At 42.5% G+C, this 26,813-nt stretch overlaps 1 protein-coding gene across 10 annotated transcripts in view; it reads right to left on the bottom strand.

Moving 5' to 3' along the window:
- The window catches only part of PDE8A (phosphodiesterase 8A), a 163,420-nt gene that overhangs the window by 56,593 nt on the left and 80,014 nt on the right, over nucleotides 1-26,813 (bottom strand). The window contains exon 1 of one of the 10 annotated variants that reach the window (XR_013929609.1): nucleotides 207-20,606. The exons of the other annotated variants lie outside the window; for them this stretch is intronic. The gene's annotated coding sequence lies outside the window, so the exon portion shown is untranslated. Of the gene's footprint in view, nucleotides 1-206; nucleotides 20,607-26,813 lie in introns of those variants that run through there. 10 annotated transcript variants of the gene reach the window in all.

Here is a 26,813-nt window from a genome sequence, read left to right as displayed (position 1 = left end):
CCAGTGTAATGGTAAAGATAGCCTGTGTGAAACATACATTACAAATAAATTAGATAGCAGGGATAAATAGTTTGCTTGTATAACACCTAATGTCTCACATAAGAGACCGAAAGGAAAAGCCAGACTCACTTCATTAACAGTTCCAATAAAGCTACAGTAAAACTACAGGTCAATTTGAGAATTAAAAAATAAACCTATAAACTCACTGAAGAATGATGTAGATTGGACTCTTGAAAAGTTTTATTACTGAGGTAGATCACCCGATTTCTTTTTCTTCCTCTATGAACTTTGAACATAAGGCTGTAATTACTTACTATAGATGCAGGAAAGAACGGTGTCCTTGATGGGGCAAGCTTTTATCAATCATGGGAAGTTTCATTTGACTTTTTTTATGTGTTTGCATATTCCTTTGAGTCAGGACAAATGTTCTTACCACATTCATATTTGTGTGGTTAGCAGATTTTTCTGCATCCCTTTTGTCCTTATCCTCCAAAGACAAAACAAATGGCGTGCTGCTAGATGTTGAACTTTGCAATTTTAGTATTCCATTGCAACAGGAATTTATTTTGACTAGCTGTACAAGCCACTAACATGCACAGTACCACGGAGCACCAAAGTTCTACTTTTCCTCTTCACTGCTTATTTTGAAACAATATGTCGTACTCTGGATGACTTCAGAATATACTATGAGGAGCATAATTTAATCCAGTTATATTTTGTAATCTAATTTTGCCAAGAACATTCAAATGTATTCCCACAAAACAAACCTTCTGTGAAACAGCAGGGAAATACTAGAGGTGGCATCAAACCACTACTCCATTAGACATAAATTACTCACAGTACGTTCCCCACAAAACAGAGCAACAAAATTTGCAGGCCATAATATAAGGTTGTACCCAGAAATACTTTCCAGATGAAGCAAGCAAGATTTGCAGTGGTTTTGTGACACAATTGACAATTTCCCGGTATTGGAAGAGACCATCTAGTGCATTTGCTGTGTGGATGCTGTCTCCTTGAGTACCTTTTTTTCCTGAGTTCAGTGAGCAACGAAAGCTAAAAAGGACACGTGTACAAACGTAAGGCCCACCACGGCTCTCTGTGTCCTTCCTTCTCTGGGCAGCTGGTCCTGAATGCTGAATAGCTGGTCACCTGTGAATTATTTTGTCCAACAAATTTAACAACTACGTTGCCTACCAAGCGTGTGTGATATTTCAGCCTCCTGCCCCTTCTTTATTTTTAAAGAATACAACCTTGTCATTGCTACCCATGTACTCTCTGAGAAGTAAAGCATGGTTTGTTTGAACAAGAAACTAATACTACTTCAAGCATTTAAGATTGATTGATTTCTTTCTTAACAAGAGAAACATGCCTATGCTGGGAATAGTATTTTGCTGACACTGTAAATACGGAACTATGGGTGTCTTGACAGATATCCCACATTCCTACTTCAGACCAAGTTTTAAGACAGAATTTCACAGTGCTTATGACAATTTAGTACCTTAACTGATGATTCTGCTTCACAATTCTTTTTTTTTTTTTTTTTAGCTCATTTTATACTTTTTTAATCTGCATCCATACAGAATCACCAGGACTACCATTAGACTGGATTGCTATATTTGCTAGAGTAAGAAGAATCTGTTGGCTCTGCCAGTCAAGAAAAAACACTTCTTCCCCCAAGTCTGACTTTGACAATTTAGTTACAGCCTTTACAAGCAACACTATGCAAATCAACGTTTCCCATATAAGAAGCTTTTCACAGTCTGGAGCAAGAAACATCTTCTGATAAACATAGACCAATTTTTTGCAGTACATGATAGCATATTTTCTTCCTGAAATATTCCATTTCCAGTATTTCTGTCATACAAGATAATTTTTATTTTCTTTTTAATCTAGTTATTACTGTTCTGTCACTGCAGTGCCTACCAGTTGTTTTCTCAACACAACTCTCCCAGCTTCATCTGGAACTCCCCCAGTTTCATCTGGTTGGAAAAACCGTGTCCCTCTGACTGCAAGCCACTGGCAATGGCGAGAGCATTCATTTCACTCTCTGTTCTCTCATCTAACACACGACTGAACAACTGCAGCCTCAAGCTGATTATATCAGCACTCCAGGAGTCAGAGGCAAACATCTGGAATTTATTGGTTAGAAATAAAATGAATGACATCTTTTCAGGAGTTTTAGCTTGCACCTGTACTTATAAATCTCCATGAGGGCAAGTTATGAATAAATTTAATCGGCAGCAGGATGCAAAAAGCTCTGATTTTGAGCCCTTTGGCTCAACCCCTGTCAAGGGCCCCAGGAAGAAGGTCGGTACTGAGATGCCCTGGAGGCAGAATTTGTTGGGAGCTCTTCTCTTCCACCAGAGGATAAGGAATACGCTGTATTAGGCCTCCTGGGGCCCACCATGCTTTCAGTGTCCACGTCCAGGCAGCTCCGTAGAGCAGGCTGCACGGCAGAGCATGCCCTCTCGGTCCGCGATGATGGGGGGCTCTATCCAGCCTTCCAGTCCACACCAGCAACTGGGAGTTTCGCCCAGCTTTGCCACAAGGGGAAATGCAGCCCTGAAGGTTATTTTTGTTGCCTGTAACGCCATGGGTGGTTCAAACTTCAGCAGAAGGCGAAGGGGAATGGAAAAGAGGACAGCACCGCAAAGAGTAGTGGTAGGGCGGGGGGGAGGGCAGGGGTCAAAAGAATCAACCACCACCACCGTTATCTGATGGGAGGGCACAAAGGTACCGGATGAACCTCTGAAAATATGTGGAGAAGGGAACAGGGAATACACAGAGAGGAAGAAGGGCAGGGGAGAAACAAAGAGAGAGAAGCCCCTGCCAATTGTTTGGATGAAGTGTTACCTTTGCCTAGGCACTGAACTCATTGTCTGCAGCCGTCTCCTTTCCTGCTTCTTTCCTGAGCCTCCCTCAGCACAGACAGTGCGTGTTCCAAATCGGAAGGTGACTGATGTGGGTCCTGTGCTATGGGCAGCTCTACACCAGGCACTACATCAACTTCTTTATTTTCACTCGTGCAGAGTGCAAGGTTTTCACTGCAAAGGTTTAACTGACTGAAGTGCAAGCTGACCGCATCTTACCCAACTTGGCAGCCTGTCTCAGAGAATGTTCATATTTAGGAGTTGTTATGATCTTAATGAGACAATGCCATTGCAAATGCAACCAAACACTTGGAGATGCAAATCAGATGCACACAGGTGCCCATGGCTGGGTATTGCATTCAGTTTGCTACTCTGTACACTGACTATGGGCCCCACTAGGGATGCAGGATGCTGGAAGAACAGGAAGTCTGTATGGGGGGGGGGAACCCATTATACTCCTTTCTGATCATAAAGGAAGATACTCTGAGGGAAACAGCATCTTTCTTTCTGCACAGACCCAAACATGAAGCAGTCAGAAAAGACAAAGATAACTCAGCATTTCAATGAGGTGACAGCCCATGTGCTCCACACTCAGTACTTCACACAGACTACTTCCAGTTACCGAAAGCACCACTGCGATAGTGCAGCAAAACTGAGTTTAGTAGAGAAAAGAACTTGGCAAAACTTTCTGGCTGTACCGTAACAAAAAACTTTTAAAAAGAAGACAAATTCAACCCCCCGCAGTGGGGGGCCAGTTCCTATATACCACTCCAGCACACCCTGTTGGTCTGTCTGTCATCAGATGTTCCCTGGCTTTTTCACTGCTCTGCAGAGCAATTCCAAATGTTCCAAGTTGTGGGTTTTTAACTTTCTCTGGTTTTCTTTTTTTGTTTTGTTCTGTTGGGGTTTTTTAAATAAAGGACTTTAGAAGCTTCCTTACAAGAACAACTTTCATGAAGTGATCAACAGCTCTTTGCCAAACACACAAGCTCTGTGGAGAAAGGAAAAATAGGATTTGGAGACAGAGTACGCTAAGCTGAGGGGAACCGTTTGGAGCATGACAGACCTTCGGAAGAGACAGGGAAGCACAAGACTCAAGTACCAGAAGGCACATGGTGTGTCCTATTTTTACAAAGGTTGTTTCTTTTTTCCGGTTGGTACTTCCCTCTTGCTATGGATGACAGGAGGCTAATATGATGGTGGTGTTAGTATTATTGACTAAAGCTGCCCCAAGCTTTGTCTGGAAGAACTGTTGAACTAAGACCTGCTCTGCTCATCACTGGTTTTTGTCCAAGTAGAAGTTAATAACTCTACGCACTGGCCAAAAAACAAGCAAACCAAAATTTTAAGGGGATCAGATCACTGGCGGAATTTCAGTACTCCTGGTCTCAGCAACCAGACTCTGCTGTGCTAGCTAGTAAAGGAACTATTGAGGAACGCATTGTTGAGAGTTCCTCCATCTACAGAATCACTAGCAGTAGCAGCTTCACCGTCAGCTGCCTGCAGAATGTTTTGCCATACCTGAATGTAGGTGTTTTTGCATATACATCATACACTACCACATTATAAACTATTTCAGGCTATTTCAGTAAGGTACTAACATAATTCTGCAAGAAAGCACATTCCTGGGGGAAAAAAACAACCAAAAGCCATTTCAAAAACCCTACAACCTGAAACAAATGTGGAGTTTTATCACTGCTCAATATTTAAACTTAGCTTTATCCTCCTAGTAAGTAGACAGCTCTAGTTCACAACTGAACACCTACTTTATTTATTTAGCTACGCTGCATTTAACCTTACATCCTGTCCGCTGGGTGCATCCGGCTCCACAGATCTCCACGCAGCAAAGCTTTAGCATAAGGTGGGGGAGCTACTTTCCACATGCCAAAAACAGGAAATTTGATGACATTGCTCAGTGAGCAGACGTCAGCAGAGGGTGATACAAAAGAGTAAACAACTTCCTAGCAGCAGCAGACAAATGGAACGGAACTACTGGAATTCTGCGATGCCTGGGGTGTTTTGCATGAAAATTACTGTCACCATGAAACAGAGACCTTCGGCTGATGCAAATTGGAGTTGCTCCCTGGAAATCTAGGAACTACACCAGTTTGGTCTGTTTAAGATCTGACTCCAAGTCTTTACCTTTGTGATCCTGAAAACATAATTTTTGAGAATTCATGTTGTTGATATTCTAAATATTTTGTAAAAGTTCTCATTTTAAAACACAGAAAAAGTTGATTTGAATAAAAAGGATAAACTTCAGTGAAGGTGTGGAAGGCAGGAACAGAAATGCAAGTGCCATTTCAGTATGATCATACTACCATCAGTCTTAAATATATACATACATGATATATATATGTAATATAATATATAATATTTTTGTTAAAAGACTTTTGATAGGAAGGAAGCTCAGCATTCTGCTGGGGGGACCAAACAACAGGTATGGCACCTCCATTATGGATTTCAGTGTTTGCTTTGTGGAATCTGCTCTCATATTTTCCAGCTATAGGCAAATGTCAAATGTGATCTGAAAAAATAACCTCCCAGCTAGGCACGTGATGATTCAAAGCCAGGTTATAGAAGGCAGAAAGGAAACATCGGGGAAGCCATTTCTGCTCTAACTGAATGTAATTCTGCCCATCCCCGTCCAAAGATTTCTTAACTGCAAGAAATAATATTTGACCACTGACCACAAATATGGAGCTTCCCTATTGCACCCCAATCAACTGTATCGAGAAAATGGGTATCCTCTGGAAAAACTCTTCCCTACTCATCTACTTGTAAATAAATCGCTGAGGCATATAATTTTCCAGGTCCTTTATATTACCTTTTGAGCTATACCTTTCAAAGGAATGTAGAGAATTAAGTCCTATTCTAAACAAGTTGTTAAACTCTTGACAGTCAGACTAGGAGCTTGCTGGGACAAGCTGGGGATTTTACAGAAAATAGACAGGAATATTCCCCAGAGGGAATGCAATTCAGCCAGTACAGTCCCAGGACTTTCCTCTCACCCAGGTATCTCTCCCAGCCAAAATCTAAGCAGAACAGACTCCTAAGATGAAAAAGAGCAGCTAAATTTAGAGCCGTCCATGAGACTGTCCTAGTCTCAGTAACAGAGAGAGGGGGAACAACAGGAAAGAGCCAGATGCTTCTCAGCTCTCCTTGCCAAATCCTCCTCTCCTTGGAGACAAAAAATGTAGTATGTAATTCTGGGGAGGAAGACACACCAATAACCATGTCAACGCTGCATTCAAATGACAAGGCAAACATACTGGGCCAAATCTATCTGTAGTGTAACTCTAGTGATTTGACCAGACTTTGTTCTTCCTAAATACTGGCAACTAGCCTTAGGCTAATAAATGGCTAGACAAAAACAAATAAATAAAAGCACACACCCAAAGAGCAACAAATGCCAATAAAACCCAGCAGGTCTATTAAAAAAAAACCCAAACAAGCAGGTCAATTAAAAAAAACCAAACACACACAAAACTGCTTCCCATTCCTCACTCTACCTACATCAGAATTTTCCTGGTTTCAATTAATTTGTCATTTCAGCAGAGTCTGAGTTTGCACCCGTTTGTCATTCTTCCCAGGCTCCTCAGTTTGAATGTTAGTAGTAAGGGCTTAGAAAACAAACTCCTCTCTGAAGCTAATTATTCTCAGTCCTCCTCTATCTTTGGTTACATGACAAAATTAAAAATATATACATGACTAGCAAAAACTTCAAAGAATAGACAAACTGGAGTATCAAAGTATTTATCAGAGAATGGCATTCACCTGGGTGTGCCAACGATGTCAAGACGTTAAACTCGTCAGAAGACAGGTTTTCTCCAAAACTCACATTGCTCCAGGATTAAAACATTATTTTACTACAAGTCCCTTTCCAAACTTTCATTCCACTAAGGCTCCTGGCTAGTACATGGCTAGGGAAAGAAATCTTGCTCTGACCTTCAGCAACAGCAATGATGGTGATGTGACACGACCTGAGTGGCGATACGTGACTATACATGTCTGTCATCTACATGGCACGCTTACTTAGGGCCTTCCATTGTTACATTTTTATTTATATCAACAGAGGTGAACAGGGTGACCAGAGGCAGACAGCACGTGGTTTTAAATACAAACGCAACTATGGAACCCTATTGTGTGCAAGCACAGAAGTGAGGAGAGGGCGGCATAGGAAGGGTGGGGGCTGTGCTGAGCAATCTGCTGATAGAGGTTACTATCTCTTCTTGATAAGGTCTGGCAAAAAGGATAGTAACTTCTACATGATTTCCCTCCCCCTTTTCAATGGTCTGAGGCCCAAGACTAGCAGGTATGACACGAAATGTAACGTTTGCCAGCTATCCTTACAGTACCATACCACTGAGACTGATTTTGCAAGCCAGGCCACCATTTCCTGCTTTTTCCTGGGCAGCTAAATAGAGAGCTCCTTTTAACTGTCCTTGTCTGGAGTATCTGTCGTTATCACTTACATTCAATTAAATTTTTACATATGATTTTATTTAATGGAAGTGTATTTTGAAATTCGACTTCTGCAGTGCAATGTAACAGCACCTTCTAATCAGATTAAATAAGTAATAAAACCCTAGGTTTATGGGGCAGTTAGCCTGGAGGCCACCAACTATGGTATTTCCTATATTTTACACCTATTTTTGGTCACTTTACATTAAATTAGCAAATGGACTAAACTGAAATGTTTTTTGATATAAAAAGAGCGCTTGTCAGGAAAAATGAGAGCTCCGAGGGTTAGATGCACCTACCATTTGCCCATCCACAAAGGGGAATGTGTTTCTTACGGGATCACTGCACAGTGGTAAGCTTTGTTTCTGTAGGAATTTTGACATATGGCTGAAGTTAGACCTTAAATTAGAATATTCCTCTTTGAATTGAGAAATGATCTTTCTGTGCAAATGAATAGTGTATTCAATGTGAATAAAGCTTCTGCTATTGCACAGTTCATCTTATCTACTGATGTCATTTCCTCTTAGTTGCTTCTGTAATATTAATAATCACCATACAGCCAAAGAGGTCATATACTAGGAATGTATACTTTAAAATTCTCCAACATCGCCGTTTTGGGTTTTGAACAAAAAAATCTATGTTTCTGGCTGGATTGATACACTGAATGACTTGCAAGGAGATGACGTTATGTCATTTAAAGGTGGGGATAAAGAAACCTGTCTGCTTAGGGGGAAAAGACTCCAGATTGCAAGAGAAATAGAAGAGTTGAATACAGGAAAAATCACTAACAAACAGTGAACCTAACCTTCCTTAATAAGCAAAAATTGGTCACAAACAAAGTGATCGTGGTGAAATGACCCAAGGATCACACAAAAATCATGAGGACTTGATTTATAGGTTCAAGATGTTTCTGATGCAATTCTTGGTAAGATTATTACCGTTTTAAAATGACTTCCAGCAGCAGCTTCTCTCTTCCTGAACACAGCAGAAACATCTTCCTGAGCACATCTTCAGCAGCCAATTCCTACCTGCACAGACACCTCAAGGATCCCCACTTACCCACACAGCTGAAGAACAGAAGAAAGAAAAAATGCAGGTGCAGAAAAATTTATGTTTCTAAGGAGACTGGTATCTTTTACGGTAACCGCCTGCTATGAGCTTCTCAGAAAATCTCAGACTGGGCTATCATTTTTGTGATGAGTGCTCTGCTTGGTGGGACTGTGGCTATTTCCAGGTGGGATGAAGAAGTTCAGCTCTTTGTACACAAATGGGAGCAAGAGAGGAAAATGAACCACTACCACACACGGCAAGGGAAATAAAGGCCCAGGTCCATCCTGCCTCATCTTACTCACATAATCAAGACACCAGCATTAAAAAAATGGAAATGCTAGTCACCTCTCCAACTCACGGACTAATACAGGAACCTGTGCTTCAGATACAGAGGAGCTTAGGTGACAGAAGAGCTCACAGGACCGGCTATCTTACAGCAGATCAGAGCTTCTGGCAGTGGACTGGGATTTGGGAGAACGTGCCCCCTCTGAACGATTCAACACTCACCCCTCGAGCTTTAACAGGATACCCACGCTAACATACCAAGGGAGATTCATAAGTGTACTTGAAAAATGGAGCTGATGTTTAAAAAAAGAGCATTAAGACATTCTTTAACATCTTTTATTCATAAAAGCCCTTCATGTCATCATATATAATTTGGAATTAACCATTTCTCTCCTTGAAAAAAAAAAAGAAAATTACCTTCTAGTAAAGAGCAATTGTTTCTACACAGAAAATGTTAGAACTAGATAAAAAACTACATAAACCCAGTGTAAATTTAAGGAGGAGACCAGTCCCAGGGCACATTAGAGTGAAAAAACATTAAGAGCCAAAAAGTTAGCTCTCATGAAATGGTGTCAGAACACAGTAGCTGGGACCTTTCAAGATGGGCTGCCAAAGAAAAACTATGCGTCAAATCTAGTTAAAGATAGCAGTGATTCCTCAGGATATTACAGAAGAAGCAATCTCTCACAAATATGTTCTTTTTATATTTTTTTCAGTGTGAATATATACCCATGACATAGACACTCTGCTCTTTTAAGTATTGGAAATCATTCTTTTAAGAATTCCAGAGCATGGAAATACTGTTCTGGGAGAGATCCAAATACCAATTTGACAAGGTCTCTAAACCAAATAATTTCAGATAGAATTTTCTTCCGTGTACTAGTTTGGCTTTATGTTCTCCCCAGAATGTTTTCTTTTTTTCCCCGCTTGTAAGTACCAATGTTACCAGGTCTAGAATCTCTGTAAGGGATCTCAATATAGTTGATCTTTCCCTCAAAGCCAGAGTTCCAGTTCCTGGGGTCACTGACTGCATGAAATCCTAGGCTTTCCAAGTAAAAAGGTTACTTCTGCCTCTTGCAGTTGCAGAAAAAAGCTTGAATCCTAAATGTTCAAACACTAGAACGTCAGCAGAGAGAACCAAAATGTGCCATGATTTTAAAAACAAAATTAAATTCTCAAGCTTAGCATTTTTTTTTTTTTTTTGTCTGGAATAGTGATTCTTTAATCCCCTGGAGCTGGCCGTACTGCATCAGTGCAGCAGAAACAGGTCACAATGGTTGCAGGACTTTGATCTGAGCAAGAAAGGCATTAAGTGCAAAGCAAAACAGGGTGAAAGGGCAAGGATCAGCTTGATTAAGTCTTGTGCCCAAAGTCTGATCCTTGATCAATATTCAGACAGCTGCCTTCAGCACCCAGTTCCCAAGTACAGGGCTGCCACTTTTCAAAGGAGACATGCAATAGGAAAACCAACATTTGGATTCTCAGAGATCTAACAGTCCCGGATGGACACAAGTAACCTGGACTACCATGTATCACAAAATAAAGGCCAAAGGTGGAAAGAGCTGGTTCCACTGCATGCCCTAGTAGAGCAGCAAACATAGAAACAGGTAAACCAGAATAAAATGTAGCCAGAGACAAGAGATCATCCTGCACAGGGCAAAGTCTACAGTCAATAATTTACACTACAAGAAAAGCTTATACTTTCACAGGGCTGAACATGAAATCACAGAGCTAGAAGGCATCTGCAGAAGTTATCTAGATTGTTGTCTATCCGAAGGCATGATTAATATAGTTATAACACCCTTAACACACATTTGCCTAAGCTTCTCTAAAGCTGTGACTCTCTCAGCAACCTACTGAATTGCTTCACTGTCTTCTCCGAGTGGAGGTTTTTCCAACTTATCAGACTTCAATATTCTCTATAATTAAGGCTGAATATAGTATTTCTTGCCCTATTCACCATAGAAATGAAAAATTTTTTTTCCCCTCCCACTCTGTAGCAGCCTTTTCCAGATCTGAAGGCTGGTTAGTCTGTAGAAGTGAAGAACTTGCTGTTACCCCTTAAGTCAAAGCATTTAAAAATATTTAAAAAAAATAAAAAACCAAACACAAAAAAAGGTTTTAAACGCTGTTATGGTAGCTGTATAAGCTGCAACTTCTAAGCTATAGCTCAAAATAGTTTGAACACAACTTATGGGAGAGATTGCAGCAGGATGCAGCACACACAGAGAAGCAGCTGGACACAGAAAGTGTATCGGATAATCCTTACCAGTTGAATCCCAATTTCTAGGAAATGCCTAGAGAGAGTACAGTCACTGACTTCCATGGAAACTATTCTGCTGAAAACCATGGCTCTGCATCTCCACTGAGAAAGGACCGTGCCAAGGGCAACATACAAACATACCTTGTTAAAAATGAAGAGAATTTTAAGTTCAGCCTGTGCTTAAGTGCTTGCTGAATCACAGCATGGTGTTGTACACAATGAGGTTTTAAATGCACGCTCACTTTCAACCAGACAACTTAAGACATTATACGAATTACATCTTGCTCTTAGGATTGCATTTGGACTGATTCTGTCAGTCCCCAAAGAGAGAATTTCACTGTTTATTACAACAGCTGGGATGGACTGTGTACTCTAGAGTAAAGACACTAGAAATCCTAGCAGGAGGTAACTGTATAATTACACTTTGCCTAGAGATTTTAGAATGAAATACAAATCTCTTAGTGCTTACTGGCACCTCCAGAGCACATAAACTCATAAAAGAAGTTTTCATAGATTTATAAAAGGAAACAGAAAACAACAGACTGGTCACACTTATCTTACTTAATTTGAATGAGGCTCTGGCAAACCAGAAAGTATAAAGGAAATAGTTGTGTAATGCCTAATGACTGCTTAGAATGGAAAAATGTTTCTTCTTTTATCTCGGCTTGTTAGAAGGGGATGGGTCAGAGTACAACACAGCTTAAATGCAAAATTATGCCTACGATCAACTGAAGTTCTTAAAAGCTCTGTGCCCATATTTTACAGTACCAGGTTAGCTTTGATCCATGTTGAAAATAGAGTAATTTCTATTTGCTAGGAAGTTGTGGGTTTAACTTTATAGCACAAAAGCGATACATTTACTTTCTCGCAACTAAGCCAAGGAGGACAGAGCAAGTATTCTCATGAAACTAGGAAATAAATGCAGATACCTCTATCTGATACTGATAAATCCATATCCCACCTCTTTGTTCTCCACCTGTCCATACATTAACCAACTATTGCAAATTGCCAGGAAATCGTCACTATCATATGCTTCCAAAGCTTCCCATTTGCATATATCTCAGCTTCTGAAATGCTCTAGCACTGGAGCACACCACGCAGGCAACGAACAGCACCTGTGTTTCACCAAATGGAATCTAAGTGGAGAACGCCCTGCTCGCGTTACAGCTGCTTCAGCCCACCTCATCCCAAACGAACCGGGTCAAAGCACTTCAGGAGGTTTCTGTCCTGAGCTTTGCCTTTGGTCTCAGCCCTGCTTGGGAGATGCAAGACGTGCACTGTTCCTCAGCCCAGCTTCCCTGAGTGTCGCAGTGGATGTGTTCCCAGAGATGCAACAGAAACAAAAAAGGTAAACATAGTCCTGGCCTAAACAGGCGCACTTCTCGCTGTCCTGTCTCTGAGCTGTCCCAGAGGAAACTATGTTCTATATCATATAAATAGGCTTTGAGTTTTTAAAAAACAGTATGCTCATTTTTTCCATTGTGATATTATGCCTTATGTTGCATATGCCGGGCATAAAATTCAGGCTAACATGTATCAAGATTTTTACAATTCCACGCCAAGAAAAACACCTCCAGTACTTTTGGTCTTGAACCTTGCATTTCTTGTTCTTTTAACTTCAACTCCATGTCTTCTGAGGCAAAAGTACCTTTAATGCACCAACAGTTTATTGCTGTTACCATCACCCAAACAGACCTTACTAAAGGGCACTATAAAATTACACTAAAGAATATAAGTAGCAGGTGCAGTAAAAATGCCCCAGGTGAGGATCTGACCCTTTTGACTATTATTTAGGAAACTGCACTTTTCACAGCTGCAACTGATTGAAGGATGTTTCATTACCAACAGCTTTCTAGATGTATTCTAGAACTAAAAGCTCAAGACTCCCTAACAGATGATATTAAAATCACAGTCCTTAAAACCAAGAAAGGCAACGATGGCAACACATGGGCTTAGCACCAATCCCATCATTTGCTCACACTGGAAGTCTATCAAGTCACTGGTCATTATTCCAGTGCTTTTGCAATTATTAATCCCAAGAATCTAAATTCACTTTAACATAGATGACTAGATTTTGATACTTGAGCTCCGGCTGTGCAGCACCTTACTCCTTGAAAAGTCCGGACAAAATAAAAATGTTGGCAATCTGATCTAAACTTGAACCACATCTGGGAAGATTAATTCTGAGTGCAACTACATAAAAATCCTTCACACATAACACTACATGCCCCCCAGCATTTCTAACAGATATGAATGAGCAGTCAGCTAATAAACCTATTTGATGGCCAGATCTTCAGGGCAGCGAATCTTCAGCTGTCACTGCAGTGGACTCCAGTGAGCTGCATGGATTTATACCCGCAAGGGGCCACGCTTTGTATAAAACTTTCGGTAGGTGCATGAGCGAACTAGGTTATTTTTCTTTTTAAACTCCACACATGACTGAGCAATTAGGTTTTCTGAAGTGCCCCCAGACCAGCAGGCTGCAGTTCCATAGGCTTAGGACTGTGCAAACCTATGGCAAAGCCCCTGTTGCTAAGTTGTCACTCAGCAGGGTCCCTGGGGACTAGTGAGATCTGAGAGTCCCCCAGCAGCATCTGAACCCCCCCACATCTGATTACAGCAAGTCAAGTGGTGATACTGCACATCCTGCTGGGAGCGACGCAGCAGCTCAGAGGAGAACGAGGAGGAGCTGCCGAGAACTAGAACCTCTCAGGTAAGTTAATGTGAGGAATGAAGTCCAACCAATGTTTTGCAGATGACAATTAATTCCTACACAAGCAAGAGTTGTGGGCCAGTGTGACAGACACACTTGACCCCTAGTCGTACTTTGGTTCAAGCTGACTAAGGAGCGAGAGGCATCATGCCCTGTGGTGAACCTGTGAGCTGGAAGGCTCCTGGCTCATGTACAAGGAGTGAAGTTGCCTCGGCAAAATACTTCAAAAGGTGGTTTCAAAGCCCCAAAATGCAAGATAACCAAAGTACAGAACAAGATATCAAAGCTAAAACCAAGACATCTATCTTGTCTATACTACTGACTAGCAGCCAACTACTACACTCTATGAATACACCATCAGGATGAGCCCAGTCTGAGCTTGCCCTGAACTGCAGCTGGACTGCACGACAGGTGACTCTCCCCCTGAGCAGGGACACCTCTCAAGTTTTGGGATTCCTTACCCGAGACTAGGGGATCCTGCCTTGCCCCAGGCGGAGAGGTCCTTTATTCATGACAGATCCTCGGTAAGTGACTGATAGAGTGCTGAATTAATACTAATGAAACATTACTAATTCGTGTAGCTACTCAATATTAATTATAAACTTTGTACGGATAATTCCATTAGACATAAACCGTTGTCCAAGTCTGAGACTAAGACTAGACCTAGCTGCACATAGGCTCCATAGGAATTTAGAAAGCAAGGGGGTCCACTCTGAACCTCGTGACTCACCAGGAGGGTCCTTCTTACCCTTTGCATCTCCAGTCTCTATGTGAATCCTTCTAACTCAATTCTAACTTGGTTTTCCTTTGTATGTTTCTTCCATGCAGTAACTGATAAGGTGACCCTTGCCACGAAACTTATTGAACCTTGGTAAACCGCTGTTAAACTTTGTTAAATACCATTGAATTTATTAAACTCTGTCAAATTATTATTTTTCCTTAATAAAACATACTGCTGCTTCTCTCTTTTGAGTGAGATGCACTCCCACTCATCTGTGACAGCCAGTGTTCAGTGTTAGCTCACGCTCCAGGACAGCATAACAGCAACCAGTCTGGGTCTTCAACATTTTCTGGACTTTTTTTGAGCCCCAGGGCTTTGTTGCAAGTACCAAAGGTCTAAGGTTTCCCTAGGGTTAACGCATCCCTTCCCAATTCAGCATATTCTCCAACTGAACATTGTTCCTGAGACAGATAAAATCCATCCCTTTCTTTTGTTGTTTGTCCTCAGACAACAAAGAAATCTCACAAAGGGTCAAAATGTATCAGTCCTGTTGCCAGCTAACGGTTCCTTATCACCATTACTCATTTATACTGTTTATCATTTCCTAGCGCCATAGTAACAACACAGACAGCTAAAAAGGGCTTGCATGAAATAAATCAACAGTCTGCAGACCTGAAAGCTGCTCAACTAAACAACGGTTCATACTGAGGGGAAAAGGTGAGGGACAAAACCTCCAACACATTAATATTGGACTGTTTTTTTATCACTTGTATACTCGTAATTGGCAAACATCGCATCTAAAGAAAACTGGTTAGTATAAAATCTAATAGGGAATGCAATACAAGGAGGAGGCCTTGAACAACATGGTCATTATCATTGTTGTAAGGTAGTAATTGTCGGTATTACATGAAAACATCAGAAATTTGGCTCCTACCCCGATGACTCTGCAGTCTATGAGACACAGCCCTCAATTCTCCCTTATACTAGTGTCCTTTTTTTATATGAACAACCTCCCTGCATGAGATGCAAGACTTGTACAATCAAAACTTCACATAAGACACAAAACATTCACCAAAAATATCTGTTAACAGTAATCTGCAAAACACTTCAGGGAGAGCGTGGTGGGGGGTGGGGGCTGTATAAAGGACATCCAGGCAAGTTCTGTTCACTTTAAGAGTTTTTGACCTGCTCTCCCTGGTTTCCCTCTTTCCTGAATAGCAAGCTTTACTGTAATTCTCAAAATATATTTACTGTTGGTCTTTGTATTTTAATTAAGTATATCAGAAAGCCGAAATGCTAACAAAGATGACCAGAAAGAGAACTTTTAAGATCCACAAATGTTTTAATCTGAACACTGGTGTTTTGTGCCATTTGAGATGCCCTGGTATCTCCCACATGGCCCTCCCTGCTGGTCCAGAGGGTTGTTTGTCGGTCATCTGTTACATACACTGTGTAGCAGCCCAGGAGGATCATCTGAGATGCTGCAAGGCACCACAATGGGCACACACCAAGCATCTATGTTTATGCAGCAGAGTAAGCCCCCCAAGTGCCTCCACACTATCATCTAACCAAGTGGTTTAAGGATCAAAGTCTTAGGAGACCTAAATCAAGCCTCATTTGGCTGGATTTGGCTCCTCCTAACAGTCTTTACCACTGTTACTGCAATGGGAAAGCCTCACGTGCCTTTTCAGCTTTGCTCTCCCATCAGCTCCACCATTCATGTTTATTTGTACCACCAGTATATCCAAGAGCCCTTTTCATAGACTGAGATGCTATTGTGCTATATTAACAAAACACAATAATGGGCAACATCTTACAGATCAAGTACAAGGCACGGAGCAAAAGATGGAGACGGGTGGGGTATAACACAAGCAAACAGCACTGCCGTAGTGGAAGGCAGTGCTTTCAACAGACCAGAGACACAGCCATAGTTAACTGGGTCTAGCATGACTGCTTCTGACACTGCATCCGTCAGCAACACTGCTAAGCTTTTCAGAACAGTAAATAAGCCCAAAGAACATCCAGTGACAGAGGGATCTGGATCTCTAATGTGAAATTAATTCCGCCCTTTTCTTACTTTTACCGTGTAAGCCTGTGTACAAAAAAAAAAATCGTAAAATGAAGGCCAAAAGGAGACATGACTGCTCTCCATGAAAACACCGGCCCAGAAAAAGAACAAGCAGAGAAAAGAACTAAAGCTAAAGAAAAACCTCGACACAAGAAGGCGGCATCAACTCACTATAAGTAAGTTTAGGCTTGAAATAAGGAAGATTAGAAACCCTCAGAAGAGGAAGGATCTGGAATAACCTTCTAATAGGAACAGAGAAAGGCTGAGAAGTAATTAGCTTTGAGACAGTACAGGATGCATTTATGAAAGACATTTCATGCTGTGGCTGCCCATAATTGCAGAGGACCAACCTACATGACTCAGGTCATTGCTCCTACTCCAGAAACCGTGTACATCCCTGGAACACAGAAGAGGTCAAAACCCTGTTTGTTCAAAGCCCTTCTGCCTATATGCTTGTTTTGTGCTTAATCTGTTGCTACAGTAGCCAGTGGAATAGTGAACAAGTGGTATGGAAAGATGCATTAAGCAAAAATAGAGTAAGTCGGGATATCAAAATGTGTTATATTTGAAATTCAACTTTTTAAATCTTCCATCCCCGACTCCAAAGCAGAAAAATGCAAAAGTGATTGGGGAATCAAATCTTCTGGTTTTATGTTTGGTATTAAACAGGTCATAAAAATTATTGACTTTGGCTCTTCACAACTTTAATACATTAAAAATAATTACAACCATGCCTCAAATGAAAAGTAATCTCAGAAGTCAGCATGTAAATGCAGGGTTTTGAGGAAAAGCAACCACTCAGCAGCACACAGAGCTCATCCCAGAGAAGAGGACAGGGCAGCCAGGACAGCCAGGGGATTGCCAGGACAGGCTAGTGTAGCCCTCCAGCCAGGGCTAAAATCCTTCATTGACACCATTACCTACACAGTTAGTTAATCCTGGAAACTACAAGAGATTGCTTAAACTCTAAAGAAAAAGGGAAGAAAGAAGGTGTTTTTCAGCCAGTTGGGAGGAAAAACGATCCCAGCGACACCACACATAATGTAAAAAAAAGCTGAATTCCCTTCAAGAATTGATTTTTACTTTATAGCATGCTGTAAATGCTCCTCATTCCTACTCCATACAGAGTTCTCAAATATACTGAAGGGGGAACGGGACTGAGTCAAGCACTGAGACAAAACTTTACAATTTACCTCCAGTTCTGGGTGCCCCCATTTTGAGAACCTCAGGTGACACTTCTATGGCTGATATTCAAAAGGGCTGCAAATTCACTGTTTATTTTCTTACCCGGCCAGGCAGTGTGATTTTCAATTTTGCCTCTCCTCACACATGACACTACACACACAGTGAGTGTCTGTTAGATCTGCTCTGGCAAAGTGAAGCAAAACTCAGAGATCTTGAATTCCCTTCCTACATGCCGATGTAGAAGAGGCTGCCTTGCTTTACATCTGCTCAACTCAGCTAGCTCTTCTTACACTGCAAAGACTAAAGACAAAATTTATCTTAATAGAAGAATCCACAGAAACAGAAGAATTTGACATCCACCTTCAATATGAGAAGCTTCACTTTTTCCTGTTTACAAGTTCTGTAAAGCCTAGTTGAAAGTCAGCTTCTGAATTCATGTAAAGACACCCAAATGACATTTCAAAGCTAAACCAGACATGCAGTCTTTGGTGCAGTCAGCACCTTCAGTCAGAATGGGATAATTCATCACCTGTATAAACCTTAAAATATTTCCAGGTTAAAAAAAAAAAAAATCATTAATGTTTAAGTCCCTCTTCAAAATTGCCTCATCTTCCCTGAAGTTAATGCCACATGAAAGTCTTATCTTATTCCCTCTTAATATTTCATTCACATTGCCTACCTGGAGGTTTAGAAGCTCTTCCATCAGCACCCAGTTTTGAAAATTGTAGTAACTACTTTCAACTGAGATGGTATATAGTAATCTGCTTGTTACCTCTTTGTTACAATGTCCCACTGTGAACATACCAGCTGCATCTCTCCTTCCCATTTCAGGCATACACAATTTTATCAGCTTTTGAAAGAGAGGTTCCGAACGCTGGGTTTTGGCAGTGAAGCAGGAGAGAAACTGACTTTCAAGGACTCCCAGTCAGAAAAATTTTGCAAGCTTCTGTTGGTGAAAGTCTAGTCAGGGGTGCAGCCCTTCAAGGTCTTCAAAAGGTGGTAGTTATAAAAGTTTCTGCTCGCTTTTAGGGTTCTGTTCTTTTCCATTAGCTGTTCAGGTAAGATACAATCTGTCTGACAAGAACACCCATCGATGCTATTCCTTTTTTGTAAGTACATTGATATGATCACATTAACCTTATTAACAGTGTTACCGGATTAAAGGTGTACACTTGCTCACAGCACAAAACTACCTATGTCTCATTTTACTATGGAACAAAGGTGTCAGTACTACTGAGCAGCAGAAACATTCTTCTTCACTTGTTGAGAAAGGTTAAAGGGGGATCCCCATGACATTGCATCGCTTAAACCTTGGCCAGTTAAGAGAGGAATCTTTCTAGTTCTCATCTTCAGTTTTTGGCTGCAGGTGCTTCAAGGCTGAAGCTTCTGGGAGGCCTAGAGGCAGCATCCATCTCCACAGGGCATGGCGTCTGCCACAGTGTCTCTGCAGGCCACCTTCAGCCACGCAGTGCAGCAGCCCCACACCTCACTCCACTAGAGCCTCGGCACCTTCTTCTCCCTCCTGCTTCAGATAGATGAAAGTCCTGGTGATGGGCTCGCTCAGGCTCCAACTACATAGGACGGGAACTCCGTCCCTTAGCTCTTCAATCCACCTCAGCATCCCCTGGTTACTTGCATTGACTCATTCTTTTGTTCTCAGAAGAATGACCGCCTATGAACTCCTGTAACTGGGTCACAACATCCCCCTGGCAGAAAGCAGTGGCTTTCCAGCACAGCGTATGTAGTGCTGCCCTCACTGTCTGTCTCCAGCTTTAAGCAACCCAGCCCCTCTAGTAACCTCACTCAAAGTAAGTCCGCCTGGTTAGCTTCAGTCCCCCTGTCCTGTTTGACAAGAGACTCTCCCCAGCCTAAAGCAGCGTGCCATCCCAATGGCATGTCCCTTCAGGAGAAAAAACTAGGTTTTCAATTCAGAGAAAACCGTAAAAATACCTTCTCTTGCAGCATAAGGAACAAACCATACTCTATAGGTGCAAGGAAAGCTTCACAGCGTTTACAGCTCTTCTTTTTTGGCCATGAGCGTGCATCCAATTAATGGTCTCTGGCAAAATATAGCTTGAACACCATGATGCCGTTTTACAAAGATTATTATGTTATTGTTTGGCAAACCTTTTAACTGGCTGTTAGATTATTTTTAACGAGTAGAAAGTAAGGGGGAGTTTGCTACTGAATTTTACTTTGAAAGACATTTTTCTTAACACATTGGTATGTTTAATTGGCACAGGGCACTCAGTGCAAATACATGCACACAGCACTGTACACCTTTCCCACTAGCAACTGCAGTGCATATGGTCAGAAATTTCCAAAACAGAACAGGAAGGAGACGGTCGCAAGGCACAGGGCCCAGCTCTGACACTAGGCAGTACGATCCATAGCAAGTGAGATCTGCCAAGAACAGGAAAGCAGTAATAGATCACAAACTGGGGGGGGGGGGAGGCAGCTGTGGCTGGTTCCTTTCTAACCCAGTTCATAACCAAAGCAAAGTCCATGTTGCCAGACCATGGGAGCGCTGGGAGGAGTCTGACACTGCTGCAAAGCTCCAGCATCCACGGACCTTGGAACTATGTGCAGAGTCCTTGAGTGCTGCGAGCCCTGTCTACCATCCTGAGGAGCAGAGTATTTGAACCCGTTCACACCTTGCCTAGCTCTACTGCAATCGGTACCAGGACTGAATTGCCATCCTAGGTGTGCGCCCATGCCTGCAGTGTGAAATGGTGCATCTGTTAGCACAGCTGTCTCCATTCCCCTCCCCCCGGCCTGTACTTTCTCAGCTCAGTTTTGAATTGTTCACACCGGGAAACAACAAAACCACAAACTTTCCCTTGAAGGAGATGAATTTTTTCTCTTTCTAAGGAGCCCCAAGAATATGAAACAGAAGGAATCAATGCTGTGAGGGATTAGTCAGGCAGGAGGGGACAGCCGTGGAGGGCTCCTGCCCGGGCTCCGCAGACCTTGCCCACCGCTCCGCTGGAGGGCAGGGAGAAGTCGGGCACTGCGCCCTGGCACGGGACAGCTCACGGGAGGTAACCAGGAGATGCTCTCGCAGGGTCAGGGCAGCGGAGGAAGCAAGCACTCCTGCTCACTGTTTGCCATGGTTTTGTTGCCCCTTTTCCTCACTGTCTTTTCCCTCCGCATTGCCTCGTATTTCAGGGTTTTACCTCTTTTCATTTTTTCCTCCTGCACTCTCACGGTCTTACCCCCCCACCCCCGCCCCAGTGCTTCCAGTCCTACTTATTCACTCCCCTTCTCAAACACCCACTCGTTCTCTTGTTCCCACTAAGCAGAGATAGATGGGAGACCCCAGCCAGACCACTAACACCACCAGCAGCCAGTGGCAGAGGACTGTGGCCACCCACAGCCTGGTGCCATCCAAGTCCCCGCCACGCAGCACGGCCAGCCATGCAGCAGGGAAGTGGCCGCTCTATCATGAACCTGTTGCATTTCATTATTTTTAACATTTTGCATGCCTTTTGTTTCTCAGCTTCGTCACTAAAGCCAGGGATCACCTCTCCTTCCTGGGGATTTTTTGGTACTCCAGGCAGAGCCCAGGCAGAAGGATCTACCTGTTCAGCAGAACCCCTGTGCCAGTTTAGCTGCCTGCACAGACCAAGGTAAAACTTACAGTTCCTACATCAATAGCCACAATGGACCGTGATGCCTTTAACCTGTAAAAGACCACGATATTTGTGCCCTCTTTAAGCTCAAAACTGAAATCTTCCTCCATTAATGCTTCACAGCTCGTTATCAAAACCAAGGTTTGTTCTGTGGAAAAGCCTATTTCTTACTTACTCAGACAACACTGAAATCCTGAAAGACTTAACTCTGAAGAAGTCTCCCTCCAGGAATGACAACATTTGGATATGGCAGAACATAAACTTTTCCAGTTTCCTTCGTATGTACAAGGCATCTGCCCCACTGGACATCAAAGAAAGCCACCAGGATGACAGGAATCTTTACTTTGGCAGAAAACGGCATGCAGCATATAAACAACACGCAGACCAAGATGGGAGCTGGCCTGCTGGGCTATGTGTGCTCTCTGTGACTCCCATACATGGCTCTGTGCTGTCTTGATTTTCCTTTAGTTACCTTTGCCTCATTTGTGTGGATTTATTTAGAAAATTCTATAAAGCAATAAATAACCAAATATCTAAGGGATGTGAAGAAAACTGCACGCAGAACGCCTCGTTTGACCACGTATTCAGATTCCTGCTGACTACTATATATGATTTGTTATTAAACCATAGAGATTCTACAGGCTTCTGCTCTGATATTTAACTTGTCCAACAGCGCCTGTTTTGCTGACCTCCGGGGCTCCCTGCAAGGCCTGTTTTCCTACTCTCAGAGGGGTGGACTGAGCTGGCCTGAATGAGGAGTGTCACATTTACTGCGGGCTGGGAAAAGATGAGGGCTTTGTTTATTGTTGACATGTGTCAACTTTAAACCTGTAATAAGTGCATTTTTAGAAACAGAATTGTCTGTGTGCTTTTGTCCGGAGCTGACTGCATTGTGTCGTCTGGATAGAGGAGGCACAAGAGGATGTGAGGTCACATAAAACTGGATTATGACAATGAATCAATGGGGCATTAGGAATAAGCTAATCAGAAAGGAAGAATCTGCATGTACACAGACATCTTGCTAATCAGTGATTACAAGAAAGAAAGGATCGAGAAAATACATGGCAGCTAAACATGATTTTAACACGATACTAAAGAGAAAGACAGACCCTTCCCTCAAGGTCAAGCAAGCATAAAAGTGGCAGATATGGTTGTTAAGATCAGCCCTGTCCCACTGTGCTGCAAATGACCTTCACACGAACAGCATGGCTGAGCTCATCTGAAGTTCAGGCGAGATGACGGACCTCAGTCACCTCAGACCCCAAGAACAGCCGCCACTGTGGCAAGAGCCCTCAGAAACCTGCATGATTTCAGATGCAATTCCCATAAGAGGACACTGCCCCATTGAGCAGATGTAACTTCACATTCGTAAGAGGTAGCTCTTGGGGAGAGCTAGGGATCCACCACAAGCTGCAGAGAGCCACTGACACTGTGAATTCCTGAGTGGACCACACCAACACATTAAAGACAAAGAGGAAAAGGATTGTATCTCTGCACAAATAACTCAGCCAGGGAGCTCCACCCAGATTTCTCTGTAAGCCTTCTGACATTGGTGGCGTATACACACTGGCTTGGCCTTTTTCCACAAGGCTACCACATTCTCCCCTCAGGTCTCTGAAGTGGTGGTACAATAAAGGGTGTAAAATTGTCCTCCTTTTGCATTATTTTAGTGAGGGAAGACAAAATATCCTTAAAGCACAGACCTTAAAAAAATTATTGTTCCATGTTACAAAAGGAGACTCCTTAGTGTGCAAAGCAGCTCCAATAGCATGTTCCTGCACACAACAAAACCTGAAGCACAGGTGAAAACCAACACAGCTAACATACAACATAATTAAGCAATGGTGAAATTTAGTACTGGTGAAAGCAGTAAAAACATGTAAGAATAAGTAGCTGAAGTTACTTATTGAAGTTACTCCCTAAGCTAGAGTCAAGGTGTACTGTTGCAGGGCTCATATTGCAGTAACAAGAACTGTCCCAAGAGAAGACGCAAACTCCTGGCTTCGTACAATTCACAACCCACTCGTGCAGTCTTCTTACGGTTTACAGCGTCAGCCAAGACCCAGGAGTATACTAACTTCTGGGGCCATCTGTTACCCTCTGCACAACAACCACTATTAACTCATTGTCACTGGGAAATCATTTACTTATTAATATATTGAGTTGGCTGTTCTTCCTGCAGAAGAAAGCTGTTCCATAAACATAAGGACATACTTCCAAACCTCAGCATTCAACACTTGCTTCCCTGCCTATTCCAGATTCCTCACTTTTCAAATTTCTTCTTGTAATGTAGACTTTTATGGGGAAAAAAAATATATATTTGTTCAATAGTCTGCTTGTGGTCCTGAATAGCCTTGATTAATAAAAAGATGAAATCAGTGTTTCCCAAACTACTTCTCAAAGCGGACAGCAAAAATAAAAACATTTCCATTCTGTGTCAATGACTGGGTAGAACTGCCTTCATTTTAATGGAAGAGATTTACTCCCCACCCCTCTCCCCATAAGGTTTTTTCTTCTTTTTTTTTTTTTTTAACAGATTGGGACCCTTGATCCCATGAGCACTTGTGCACAGAGTAGCACACTTTATCTTGTAGGACTCATTCAGAGATACAAGTCTGCAGAAACCAGGGCCACAGCTATATTCCTGAATGTCACTGGAGTATAAAGACTGCAAAAACAAAAAGACGCAGTGTCAACAAAACCTCAAGGTAGAGCAGCTCCCTGGCTGTTGACTGAACAGTGTATCTCTAAAGGACTAGAAATGATGCAATTGTGACATTTCCATTACTTTATGGCAGCACGTATAACTGTAAGGACTTAGTGGCAAACCCAGACTTAACAGATGCCGTGTTCCTCAATACCCCTTTAAAAAAACAAAACAAAGCCAAATAAACAATTTAAGACAAAATAATAATCTGAGCTGACTTTGCAGTATTTGACTTGCTTTCAAAACCATTTTGTGTTTTTAGAAAATACTGTGGGTTCTGTACTCTCTGTGGTATTTCCAGCGGACACAGCTCTTCCTGTGGTATTAGACCTGGCACTGCCACAAGAACTTTGCCCCTGATTGTCTCAATGAAAACACCACAAAAAGGAACACTTTCCACGACTGGCTGAAAACATCTAAAATATATGTATGTACAGGGATACATTTAGATATAAAATCAGGAAGGGGGGAAAGATGAGAAAAATCTGGAAACCAGATAAAAATGCAAAGATGATGTTACCAAAAGGAGGAAAAAAGACAAGGATTTGGGGAAGGATTTTTGTTTGTTTGTTTGTTTTTTTGAGAGATTCCAGTCAGGCTCAAAAGCTTTGCTCATTTTTCAGCTGATGGATTTGAGCCAGAGCCTTGCCTTGGCTCTGACTCAACTCTACTCTATAGCTTTGATTCACTGAAGTCTTGGCCTTAGTGGGGGAAGGGAGACATGTCAATGCTGCTCCTGCAAGGGGCAGGCAGGAATTGGAAGCGCGGGCTCACCCACCTGCATCCCTCTCCCTCCAGATGCAGCACTGGCTCCCTTGTTCCTGGATCCCACTCAACCATCCTTCTTTCCAGATAGAGTTACCAGACCATCTAGCCTCACCGGGTCTTTTTTGATGGGTGAAAACAGAGTTGAAGGGAATGAACCTGATTATATCTAGATTATTATCACACAGGCTTCAAACGGGTTCTAAGGTCACACTCCTCTGGGCACCGCTAAGGCCACCCTGCAGCCACAAGGCAGATACCTTCCATACACTGGCAGGGAGCAGGGCACTCGCACGCATTGCCAGACTAGAGGTCGGCTTCTTCTGTCAAGTACAAAACGGTACTTGGCAGCGCCAGGTCCCCAGCACGGCCCTGGCAAAATGCCCCAGCCCCCCCCAAGAGGGGCCAGCTCCATGGATGAGCAGGTCTTTTCTTCACCACGTGTGTTTGCGTATTCAGCCATGGCCCTCTTTGCCGAGGCTCTCAGCACAAAACCAGCAGGGCAGTGGTGGGCAACCGGCCTTCTAGGAACTGCTCTGAGTCCATTGGCTTACCGCATAGTGCTCTGACAAGCCAGGAGATAACAGGGACTTTGCAGCGCAGTCAGACCTAAACCGATGATCTAAGTCTACAGCTTTCATTCAACTGTTTAATTATCCAAGTCACACAATTCCCTCTGTGAGCTCAAAAAAGTACATTTTAGAGAAAGAAAACTGTAAAGGGAAGCAGGTCAGGCTTAGACAGACACGTATCCTCCAGGGCAAGCAGCAGGGGAGGCAAGGAGAGAGACACAGCTAATTGCAAATTGCTGCCATTGCTATATTAGTCATGCAACATAAATGCTGTCAAGTAACAAGCTTTATGGGAACAGACTCTGATTTCTCTAACAATGCCAGAAAGTGGCATTGTGGCTAAAGGCTGTAAATGAAGCATTGTCAGGGTTGACAGAAATGTGCCAAGATCTGTCAGCTGTACCTAGCAAGGGAAATGGGCTGTATTTAAGAAGATGAGACTTGTTCTGAAAGTATGGCTGACGGCTGCTTGGGACACCATGGAAGAAAAAGCAGGAGACAGAGATACACTGCTCAGTGGGCAAAGCACACATGCACAGTCTCAGATGGACCCTGCTTGCAGGAGCCCTGCGGAGCTCTTCCTCCAGGTCAGAGTAACCAAAACATAACACTGCTTGGCCAAATGTTTTCCTCATTTTTGTGCAGACAGAATCCACAGTCTTTAAGCACATGAAGATTTTTCTCTGCAATGATATTCATCAAAAGAAACTTCTCTTCTTCCTTCAACAGAAACGGAGATTTTTTTCAGATTAATTTCTGACTGCATAAACGGTTGAGCTAGCTCCATTTTGCTGTGCTCTGCAGTAATTAGTATCACGACTTAAAAATGCCAATTTGCAGCTTCTCAGTAAAAAGAGTCTTGAAGAAGATGGGAGTCAGATATTCTGCTTTCTGGCACTGATCCTCATCCAAACGAATCTATGCTTAACACAGAGCCGTGTGGTAATGGCAAAGAAATATAGACCCTTTCACCCCAAGCAAGGGATTTCATCAGTCTAAGTATTATCCCTGAACCTACATTAAACTCATTTTTGCACTGCTGCAGGGTTCCTGGTGTGGGACCTTTCCCAGACCCCCCAGCCAGGCTCCTTTAGTTTTAAGCCAGTCAGTACACAGCCATCCTGCTCTGGCAGATGAAAAAGTTCCAGAAGTGTCTGTGTAAAACACCAGCCAGTAATAATAGACTCCAACAAGTGAAAAATGCAACATTAAGATTAGAGAGTTGCAAAATGGTGAGAGACCATCACTCCAGAGGGGTAGCTAAGCAACAACTGCTTTGTTTTGTTTTGTAATCTATACGAGGAATAAAAATACCACCAAGCACAGAGTCAGCGCAGAAAAAAAGATCCTCTCCTCCAAGTAGTGTCAACTAGTCTAGTTGCATGTAGTGCATTAAAATGCATCCTCTTAGTTTTAAACCTGGTGTCTCAAAGCTTCTTTTGACAACCTTGCAACTGACTGTTCAATGTCTCAGATAATGATAGCGTTGCTTTATTGATGGTTTTATTGATGGTTTTA

This window comes from Falco punctatus (assembly GCF_963210335.1).
Source record: "Falco punctatus genome assembly, chromosome: 7".
Lineage (NCBI taxonomy): Eukaryota > Metazoa > Chordata > Aves > Falconiformes > Falconidae > Falco > Falco punctatus.
This window is presented reverse-complemented; position numbering and strand designations above follow the sequence as displayed.